This window comes from Corythoichthys intestinalis, chromosome 15 (genome assembly GCF_030265065.1).
Source record: "Corythoichthys intestinalis isolate RoL2023-P3 chromosome 15, ASM3026506v1, whole genome shotgun sequence".
NCBI classification, from domain to species: domain Eukaryota; kingdom Metazoa; phylum Chordata; class Actinopteri; order Syngnathiformes; family Syngnathidae; genus Corythoichthys; species Corythoichthys intestinalis.
In genome coordinates this window covers 14,999,097-15,008,130 of record NC_080409.1, presented here as the reverse complement: position 1 = coordinate 15,008,130, position 9,034 = coordinate 14,999,097, and the positions used below count along the sequence as shown (strand labels likewise).

Below are 9,034 nucleotides of genomic sequence, written 5' to 3'. Positions count from 1 at the left end.
AACTCACAAAAATTTGGACATACATGTGGCTTTGCATAACGTTCAATAATCTTGCAACGTTACGAAAACATGTAACAAAATGGCTCAGTGGCGCCCCCTTGAAATTTTCAAAAAGGCCTCTCCATTTAGGTTTTTTCAACGTAGAGGGATGAAATTCGGAGAGTCGATACCTTGTACAAAACTGCTCCAAAAAGTCTCTTGCATGCGTATTCCAAACCCAACAGGAAATCGGGTATTTTGGATTGAATGTGAAATTTTTATCGATTTACAGTGTGCACATTTTACACCTTGGCACCTAGGGAATTAGTTTGATCATTCTCAAAATTGGCGAGACTGTTCATGAGGCATATGAAATCTTAAGTTATAAAAATGGTGTGTTTTCATTCACGGGCCTGACCAGGGCGGGGTGCCAAAGTCGGCCATTTTTTCGCCAAAACACCGAATTCGGAAAATGACTGATAACTCCCTCATACAACGTTCAATCTATTTTAAATCTGGCATGTGTGTGAGGTATACCAGCCTGAGCAGGACTGGATGGAAAATTTACCATTTGTGCTTGGCGCCTCCTAGTGGGAACAGGAAATGCCCTTTTTTTACGGGACACACTCCTCCTCTGAAGGGAAAAAATCAATCTACCTCAAAGCTGCATAAGGGAAGCCTTAAGACCTGTCTTCAGGTGCCTGATGAAAAATATTGAAGTTTCGTTGAAGCGGAGGGGTCCAAACAGGAAAGTGAAAATGACTGTCAACAATTTTTCTCTCCAAAAACTTTGAACAGTCATAACTCGGCAGATATACAACATATCTGCGCCAAACTTCCCGTGCTTGTTGAGAGTCATACCCTGAAGGGCCTTGTAGGGGTCATTTGCATCAACCCTACAGCGCCAACTAGTGGCAATAGAAAGTCACTCGTTTTTCCAATACATGTCCAGTTCTTTTCAGGTTGGTCATTGTAGTTTCAAGACCTATTAAAATACTTATTTACGGCCCATGTCCACGTGTCTCTGTCTGTTGCCGTGACGACCCTTTATTCGCCATTTAAAGGAAATACTTTTTTTCAGAGACTCAGGCAGCTTATAGAGCCACAATATTTGGCACACTTGGTCGAATTGGCCCAGTTAGAATATTAATTTTGGTTTTGAATAAGGGCTTGGCTGCACAGCTCAGTAGTACCTCCTTTTTTGTAGTACTCTCTCCAATAGGTTTTTTTTTATCTGTTAGGTGTGTGAATGTAAAGAGGCGACTTTCGAGCTTGTTAGGTTCTAATGAGATGATTAGAGAGGAGGATCTGCCACCACCCTGACCTGCACACAGTCCGAGTTGCGTGACGTCCGAGTTGCGCTAGATTGCGAGGGCCCGTTCAGTCCTGCTTGCAGGCCTAGTTCCCATTTGTTTTGGGAATGTACTTACTCCCACATCTTTTGGGTTGACCTGAACAATTATATTAGTTCTAAAGTTGAGCCATCATTGAAAACTGTTTTTAGACATATTTTGTTTGGCCTGTCCACCGTTGAAGAACCAGAAATGGATAAAAGATATGTGATAAATCTTATTTTAATATTCGCAAAATTTCACATTGTGTTAAATATGCTAATCAAAGACCAAATTTTCATGTTTTTGGGATAATGTTTTCTTTATATTTGGCCGATTTAAGTTCCTGTTTGAACCCCAAGGCTATAAGGACCAAGAGACTTTGCAAACAGTACAGCTTGTGTTAAAATTGAAACCAACCTTTTTATTTATTATTTTTGCTGTTGTTGTTGTATATATGTTGATTGTATGTGAATTGTTCACTCTATGTTTGTATTTGTTTTTGTGTAAATAAAGTTTGTTGGGGAAAAAAAAAAGAAAAAAAAGGTGGTGCCTACGGGGGAAAATGTTAAAGAATCAAACTGCTCAAAAAATAAAGGGAACACTAACTTTATATGTTGCAGAAATGAATGACTGAAATATTTTCATTAAATAATTTGTTCTTTCCATAGTTGAATGTTGTGACAACAAAGTCACACATACATTATCGATGAAAACCAAATGTATATGGTGGAAAACACAGACAAGACTTAAAAAGCAGTTTCTGCTCTTGCATCCTTCTTTAAAATAAAATGTTGTATTTTAAGCCAAAAGAACTATTGTGTTCTACAGAACAATATGTCTATATGCTGCCATAGCAGATTCATGGCGCATTCAGCCCCCGAACTAATTTTAATTTGTCCGTCTTACCCAGGGGTGAAAGTGGCTAGAATTTCTTGCCGGAACTTCCCGACGTGAAGGTCGCCTCGGAGACAGAAATTTAATGAATTAATTAATTAATGTTTTTTTTTTTTTTTTTTTAAGGGGGGGGGGGCATACCTCCTAAAACTACTGAAATGCAAAGAAAACTTTTGGTTATTTCTATAACACATACAAAAACTTATTTTCATTCAAAATTGTATATTTTTGTAATGATTTGCAAAATGAAAGTCAACAAAAACAGCAATAACCCCAACCTCCATCTCCTAATTTTTATTTTCCTTCAGTTCCTCACATACTAAATGCCAAATCTCAATTTTAACTTCGTAAGAACGTAGGATGTAAATTAAAATTGAAGTTAATGTAAACATTTACTTTTTTTTTTTTTTTTAAATTAAATAAGATGTATGTAATACATATTCAGGAAAATAAGTACAAATGACATATATTATGCAGACTTTGCAGAGTGAGATGGAATATATTTTGAAGATCGCGCAAACATTGACTTTTTTTAATCATAAGGAAATGAATAAGTAGCCTAACATAAATGAACAAATATAAGTCCAAAGTGCACATTGACAGCTAAGATGTTCTGAACCTCCCCATCAGAGCAAATAAAACTAAATATGGTAATAAGCCTCCTCAACTCTTTCCTTGCTTTTAAAGATTTGATCCATTTTATGTTGCATTGCCCTTTTTTTGTCACATCAATTCAACAATTAAAGAAAAAAAAAAATATTTTTTTTTGCTGCTCCAGAAATCATGCACATTTGAACCAATCAGAGCTAACTATCTCTGCTGATCACATGTCAGTATGTCGGCCAATTGAACGGATAAATAAGTCCAGCCGTTTTGCTTTGCTGCGTGCATTCGCACATTGACTTGACTCATCACCGTCAGACTCAGATAAGTGCAGCAGCTGGGGAATCCTCCATGCCGTCCATGGAATAAAATAAATAATAAATACTGGTGGAAACTGACTACGCTACACAAGCACTTTATTATGCTTGTTGTTAACACTTGTGTATGCCAATCTGATATTGGTAGATTGTTTTCTTCTTGGAGATTAAACTCGTGTGGCGTCTTAGCATGTTTTTTTTTTACATAGCATTTTGACAGTTGCCGTCATATTTTCGGAATCAAAGACCCGTGTACCGTAACACCACTCCGGCCCTAAATCTTATTACGGAACTGCGTTCCGGCCCTGAATCTTATACTGGAACTGCGTTCCTGACCGTTCTGGCCCACTTTCACCCCTGGTCTTACCCTGGAAACCCCCGTTTACAAACGTTGCGCAACCGCTTTTGTTTCAACACAGCCATAAAAAAAGGTAAGTAATTATATTTATTATTCAAAATGTCTGTCATTTTTGGCTTAGAATCATTAATTGATGTATAATATTTTGTTTAAAAAAAAAAAAACGACTTTGAAAAATTATTCACTCACATATTTTAAAGTTTTAAACAAATTACGTCACAATGAAAAAATTGGCGTCTGTACAAAAATTCACGGATATCATCCTCATAACTATCGCTTAACTGTATTTTTTTTGTTACTGTCGCATTTTCCCCAATATTTTAGATGATAAATAATCGATCCAAACAAAGAAAAATTGGGGGGAAAAAAACATTAAAAAGGGTACATATATGAAAATGAACATCTCGATTACTCCTTGATGTCTGCGATTTCTGCATCGCAACTCTATTTATATTACGATGTTTCACCCATAAAATCCCCCAAAAATGCGGCTGTGACCATTCACATCTGTGCCTTGACACTTAATGATACATGCTATATTGAGTTTTTGGATTGAAACGAGGTGAGTATGTGACAATATCTCGTTAAAATCATGGCGTCTTTAATTCTGCTCTCGCGTGCTCTCACTTCCAGTTAGGGTTTTGCTGTTTAATTTAAATTTTTTTTTAAATGCACTCCTGTTCAGCATTTTTCTTCCCCCAGATAATTGACATCTTAAGCTTTCCAATGATGTATCACACGTTCATATTGGACAATTTTGAAATTTGGACAAATAGGGGGTCTCAGACCGGAACTTAAGTGTATGGTGCATGGAGGTCTGGATTTGAAGTAATACTCAAAATTAAAATGGAAAAACACTTCAGGCTGCCCCTTTGCTGTAATGTCATTGACACAATGAGGCTCAGTAGTGTGTGTGGCCTCCTTGTGCCTGTATGACCTCCCTACAACGCCTGGGCATTCTCCTGATGAGGCGGCGGATGTTCTCCTGCAGGATCTCCTCCAAAGTCTGGACCAGGGCATCACTGAGGTCCTGGACAGTCTGATCATGTCATCACTCCATAAAGACTCAGTAGGGGTTAAAATAAACATAACATAAAATACAACACAACCATAACCATACCAATAAACGTAACCATAAACATAAACAAAACAAGACACATTTGGATCTCTTCACTCTTCACAAGCAAAAAAAAAACAAAGCAACAACAACAAAACTTCTGTTCTGAGTGTTTAGATGAGGGGTGTCCAAACTTTTCTTTTTCCGCAGCAAATTATGAAAATATTATATTGAATATGGCCCACGAAAGACACCTGGTTTCAGCTCACATTCTGTTGCATTTCTCAGCTTCAACACTAGATGAAGCCAGTCACTCAAGTCATATCTATATGGCGGAAAACACAGACATGGCTGAAAAAGCAGTTTCTGCTCTTGCACCCCTCTTTAAAATAAACTGCTGTATTTTATCATTTTTAGCTTAGAATCATTAATTGATGTCTAATATTTAGTTTAAAAAATGACTTGATAAAATTATTCACTCGCATATTTGAAACTATTAAACAAATTACGTCACAATGAAAAAAATTGTGTCTGTAAATAGGTCACGGATATCTACCTCATAACTATCGCTTAATTGTATTTTTTTTTTTGTTACTGTCGCATTTTACCCGATATTATAGATGATCAATAATAAGTCCAAACAAACAGAACTAAAACAAACAAAAAAAAAACGTTTGAAAGGGTAAATAAATGAAAAAGAAAATCTTGACCACTCCTGGATTGCTGTTTCACCCATAAAATCCCCAAAAAGTCTGGCTGTGGCCATTCACAGCTGTGTCTTAACACTCGGTGAGACATGCAACATTGAGTTTTAGGATCGAAACAAGGTAACTATGCGATTACATCTTGTTAAAATCCTGGTGTCTTCAATTTTGCTCTCTCATGCTCTCACCTCGAGTTACGGTTTTGGGGCTTAAAAAAATGTTTTTTAAAAAATCCCCTCCTGTTCAAACCCCCCCCCCCCTCCCCCAAATTGAGATTTTAAGCTTTCCAATGATGTATGACACATGCATATAGGACAATTTTGAAATCTGCCCAAATTTGGGGTCTCAGAGTGGAACTTCAAGTCACCTGAGTGTTGTCTGCCATATACATATACAAAATTCACGCTTTTATTCATATCACAATTCTTAAACCACGATTCGCAACCCAAAATTATTTATTAAATGTGAAAAGTATTATGTTTAGATAATATTCGTACAAACATTTGATGTACTTATAAATCACCCCAACATTGCACACTAAGAAGTGAAATGAATTAATAAAGAATAATCCCCCCCGATTTCTAGTACCCTTAATGAACAAAACTTAATGCTTTCTAACAAAATGAACCTCCGTCGCTAAAAATGGTTTCGAAAAACGAAGAACTATGTAACACACGTTTGATTGTTAATGAATGACTTTTTTTTCAAATATAGATAGATAGATAGATAGATAGATAGATAGATAGATAGATAGATAGATAGATAGATAGATAGATAGATAGATAGATAGATAGATAGATACTGTAGCTTGCTTTATTAACAGACTCAATGTCGAAATCACAACAACATAGCACAAGCAAGAGATTAAAAATAATAATGATGATAAAATAATAACTAGCGGAATACAGTGAACAACACTGGGTCGCTTAGCGACATAGTTTAATATAAATATATAAATTGTAGATCGCTACCACCCTGATATATAGATACATGTATAACCAACGAACAGGCTGCTTTTTATCGGGCACACGGGGAAAAAGTCCCAACACTTTCAAAAATTCCCAGGAGTGTAAAAAGGATTCACTGTTGCTCCCCTTCATGATACCTGCCTCGTATACTGCGATTTGTCGGTCGATATTGGACCGGAGTGAAAATCCAATAGAATCCACAGAAGAACAAACTGACTTGTCATGTATTTTGTACGTGGCGAAAGTCCATTTTAACTGGGACGTCCATCGCCGTCACTGGCTGCTAATGAGTTCAGTAACCCCATAATGCGTTAAATGTCATTTCATTCACCCAAACCTTGAAAAGTGCAAGTGCTTTCCTCTAGTGGACGCTAATATGCACCACAGCCTTTCAATGACACTTTGCCAGGACTCAAGTTGCGTTCAAGTTACGTCGGAATTCTGACAAACATGACATTCGACGACATTTAAAAATGATGAACCTTGAACAGAATTGTAAGCCACGATTTGACTTGTAATTCTTGTGACCTTGAGATTTCCGAGAGTACATGAAGACAACACAGACGTTTACATTTAACGCTACATTCCAGGTAAGAAAAAAAGCATCTCCAAACGCCAAGTGGATGTAAATTTAACACGTTTGCACGTTTACACGTTGCGCGTGTACGCGTGCGTGAGTGTAATGATTACCTGGGTGTTTGAAGGTGCTCTTTGGCATTTTTTTTTGGCACTCTTTCTTTCCTTCCTTTTTTCTTGTTTTGTTTTTGGGGGAAAGTTATCGGACAGGTTATTATTTCCTCCTCTCGAACACTAAAAGAAAGCAGTTGAAAAGAAAGCGAGAAAGTGAGTTGCTGTCGATCTACCTGAGCTCGGAATGCAGGTAAGTACTCTAGCTCGGTTGAAGGTCAACAAGATACTATTTTTGCGTCGTTTTGGATCATTTGGACAGATCAAAGTTGAAAGGTTTGCATAAAAAAATTGTCCGACCTGTTGCTGGTAAAATGATGAATCGACATGATATCATTAGTGTTTGCAAAGTTACTTCTCTTGCTCCTGAAATCAAAATTGTTTTACCTACAGTTTACTATTTTACTACTATTTTGTGTGTGTGTGTCTTTTGGGTGTTTCTAGGAAAGCCATATATAATCATTATATTTAACAAGATTGCATAACATAAATACATATAATAATCCATCATAGAAATTACAGTCTTAAAATGAATTTTCAAAACAAATACTGCATAAAAACACCTTTTAAAGGTGGGGGGGGGGGGGGGGGGGGGCAACCGGGTATGTTGTGTTTACATTCACATATTTCTTTTTTATTTAAATCATTGTCTGATTAAATATTATGTTCTACTCGATATATACTTAAAAACTTTAACATGTTAAATATTTCAAATATATATTCCCCAAACCCCCCTCCCCCCCCCGTCTTAGCAGAGAATGGTTTGACCCTGCTGTGGTGCACTCAAGGCTACACTATGTATGTGCCCCCTGACCAAAAGCCCGATTCGAGTCTGTCACCGGCCGCTTGTAGCCTATTGAGCTGCCAGACTTGCCGGCATGACAAATCACAGTCTTGTGCTAAATGGAATATGAAATATTAAAAATGCATTTATTCAGTACGACATGGCAAAATTACTCCATAATGGTAAAAACTGTCGACTTCTTGTACCTTCATGCCACCGGAGTTAGTCCGGCTTTTGTCATTTCCCTGCCCCGGCTGGCTTTTGTCATTTCCCTGCCCCAGCTTCAGAGAGTGTAAACAAACCAGGAGGCTTGACAGCTAGCCAACATGCTAAAACGAACCGAGTGATGTTTTAAAGTCTTATTCTCGCCTTTTGAGGCGAAAAATCACACAAAACTACCCTGGATCATCTCACATGGCGGCGGAGTTGTTGATTGTCTTCGCCGATCGGCAACCCGCCCGGCGGCGAGCATGGTAAATCTCGTCATTCCCCTACTGCAGGCAGGAGAGCTTGTTTGCCGGGGAAGCAGCTGGAGAATGACCGCCGGACAAACCGGCTGACGTCAGAAGAGCACATAGCTGCCACATGGTCAACATGAATATGGCGTGAATTAATGCTTAACTACACGGTAAAGACATATGCAGTGAGAGAGCGGTGTGCAGTTGTTGTGCAGCTAACATAGCAGGATGTGTCTGAGGAGAACTTTTCTACATGTCCGTCCATGATCAAACGTAGGTAAATCGTCCTTTAGTTAAAAAGAAAGTTTGTAGTGTTTACTTTGTAATCGCTGTATTAGCGGCCATTTTTAACACAAAGTTGCAATTTCTGATGCGGTGGAAAATTTGACAGAACACCGGGCACACGAAGAGGGCAATAAGCCGAGTGTAGTGCTCTCCCGGCGGGCACGCGAACGACCGAGGGGGGTGTGCGACAAGCCGCCGGTCGTCTGCCGAGTGGCATTCTCAGTGGACAAGGAGCATTGTCAGCCACAATATGCAAGCCACCTACGTATTAAAACGTGTGCCATGATCCCAGTGATTGACATAACACAAAATCCGATGTTTACTCACTTCCTCGTAAGTCCAATGGTCCCACAGTTGTCAGACTTGTTTTGGCCATTATCCGAGGGTGAACAGGAACTTTTTTAAATCCAAAAAGGCTCACACGCCTCTCCCTGGTGCAGCAACAAATCCCTGCAGCACATTTGGCTGGCATGATGCGAAAAATAAACAAATTATTCTGCAAAATCAGCTGAATTTGCAGTCCATCTGCATGCTATAAAGCAATGCTATATTGTGAGATGCTGACCCGGGTGACGGCACATTTGCTTTTGTCCTTAACCTGAGACT

The 9,034-nt window shown here is 38.4% G+C and overlaps 1 protein-coding gene across 4 annotated transcripts in view; it reads left to right on the top strand.

Annotated features, from left to right (window-relative positions):
• Nucleotides 1–9,034, top strand: part of exoc3l4 (exocyst complex component 3-like 4) — a 61,065-nt gene that overhangs the window by 13,164 nt on the left and 38,867 nt on the right. For 2 of the 4 annotated variants that reach the window (XM_057859232.1, XM_057859228.1), the window contains exon 1: nucleotides 6,838–7,094. The exons of 1 other annotated variant lie outside the window; for it this stretch is intronic. The gene's annotated coding sequence lies outside the window, so the exon portion shown is untranslated. Of the gene's footprint in view, nucleotides 1–6,659; nucleotides 6,805–6,837; nucleotides 7,095–9,034 lie in introns of those variants that run through there. One more of the 4 variants, XM_057859229.1, reaches the window with a different exon arrangement.